Below are 2,444 nucleotides of genomic sequence, written 5' to 3' on the forward strand. Positions count from 1 at the left end.
CTTAAGAACATCTCTCAAGGAAGAACAGTAGGAGCCCATTTACCAGACACTCCCAACAATTACAAGTTGATTCCAAAGGACTTCAATCCTGGTGCATGTGAGCAGATGCAGTGAGTTCCTGTTCACTAAACACTTTATGGGTGAGTAGAGTAAGAAGAACATCTAGGAACTGTGGAATGTTCAAAGCTTTTTAAAAAGCACAGCACTATTTGGATGAAGTTCTGTATAGGGCCAAGAGCATCCACCGCAGGATGGCTTAATTAATCTAATAATAGTGATGCCAGCTAAAAAGTTCCATGCAAAATAGGACTGACCATTCATGGAGAGGAGAAGAAACCTATACCCCAAATCACAGGCTGTGGGAAGAGCCCAGAAAGACACTGCTGATAAATCAGGAGCACAGGTAGGGAGGAAGGGAAGTCATAGTGGAATTAGAGGTATGAAAGCTGATCACATGGGTGGGAGAGTGAAGTGACACAGCATGGATGAACAGAAGAGTGGGAAAAGAAAGTTCTTAATCTCACATAAGTACTCCAGCTCTTTAAGAAGCAAATTAGGAAAGTGAGTGGGCTCTGCCCCAACCATTTGCCAGTGGAAGGGGATGCCTCTCATAGAGGGGGGTTGTTGCAAGTAAGACAGTACCGAGAATACCACTGGTAACAGAGGGGTTAACCACTCCTCCTGCAGCCTAGCAGGAGCTGGCCCAGCATCCTTCCCTATCCCTTTAATCATATCTGATACAGATGCAAGGCTGGGGAGGGGAGTCCGGCAGGGAACAAAGAAGCCATTTAAAAAAAAATAAAAAAAAGGACAAGAAAACGACCCCGCGCTCCATGGCAGACGCCAAAACGATTGCACAAAGGCACCATTTCAGGGCTGAAATTTCACCGCACCAACGTGATTAAAGGATTCCATGGAGGGTGGGGGGGAGAAGGCTGAAGGCCACACTCCTGCAAATTAACCTTTTCTTGGTATGGATGGCCTGGACCAGGAAGCATTTGGGTTATTCACAGTCAACCCCCTTCATGCACCTGCAAACACCTCCACATCCCCTTTGACCTGTCATTTCACCCAAGGACCCATTCAGTTCTTGCATTATTGCCTCCAAACCCAGCCCTTCCTGTGCACACCAAGAGAGGAATGATAGACTGGTGCTTTTACAGGGAGCAGTAAGAGAATGACACTCATGGCTGTTACATGAGCCAAGCTCCCAGGCAGGTGGGTATAAACTCCCTCTGTGACATGGATGCTCATGTGCAGGCACCGACCACACATACAGCATGGAGAATGATCACTTAACATATAAGCACAAGCTTTAAACACAAACTAGTCAGAAATAGTCTTTCTAGACCAGACCACAAAAAAATATAAAGGCAGAAACCATAGGTGAGATATGCCTTCCTCCTTCTACTCTTTAAAAATAGAAACCAAAACCTCTGAGAGCTCTTTTTAGTAAGATAATTGAGAAAGATTTGGTGTGTTCTGCCCAAGCTCAGATCTTCCACATGCAGAGAAAGAATCTTGAAGCACACAGACGAAGAAACGAAAACTAGGTGAACTGATGAAAATCTGCAGCTGGCTGGAAGCCTTTGCAGATTGTAAGGCATCCACCCAACTCTTGACTCGAGCCCATTACCTCCCAGCACATCAGAGGTGAGAGTGCAGGTACCTGAAGGGGACAGATGACTGATCTTTCACCACAATACAGATCAAAGGAACTTTAGGATTTAGCTGCAGTTGTGCCACCATAAGAATCACCAGGGTATGTTCAACTGAGATGGCTTGTCCATCCCCAGGACCTCAGTTCGCCTGTGTCAGAGAACAGCTGCCCCAGGAGCAAGTGCAACAACAACCCACACCTGCCGAGCCGCTGGGACAGCAAGGGGCGGCCGCGCTTCCGACTGGGGCAGTGCCACTGAAAGGGGATCCCCACTTCTGATAAGCAGCAAGGGAGAAGGGAAACAATAGGTGGCTTGATGAGAGCTGCTCTACGATACTCCTGAGAAGCCCCACAGTCAGCACTGGCCAAAGAGGAAATTGGGGGTTTCCACAGCAACCTGTTCAGGGCACAAAGGCCCAACTGTCTAGGGGGAAGCAATGGAGGTGTCTCAGCACTCCCACTTTAAGAAGTGACAGTGGTGGAAGGCTGGAGTCTTTCTGAAGCCAAAGTACCTGCCAGAGCATTTCTGTACAGCAGGAGTTTAATTGGGTATCAGCCCTGTAAGTAGGGAGGAGCAGTGCTAGAGGAGGGAGTTACTGCAGACTTTGGGCTAGTTAAAAGATGAGGGCCTTCAACAGTGCAAGAAAGCTGAAAAAACAGCATGGCACTTGGCTCCCTAATCTTACTAATACAGTACATGACACACAGAGAAAAAAATAATGCCCAAACTGGTGGAGACAGCTAAGAAAGTAATCTCTCAGACACATAGGACTGAAAGAGAAAA

The sequence above is a fragment of the Serinus canaria genome, chromosome 1A (assembly GCF_022539315.1).
Source record: "Serinus canaria isolate serCan28SL12 chromosome 1A, serCan2020, whole genome shotgun sequence".
Lineage (NCBI taxonomy): Eukaryota > Metazoa > Chordata > Aves > Passeriformes > Fringillidae > Serinus > Serinus canaria.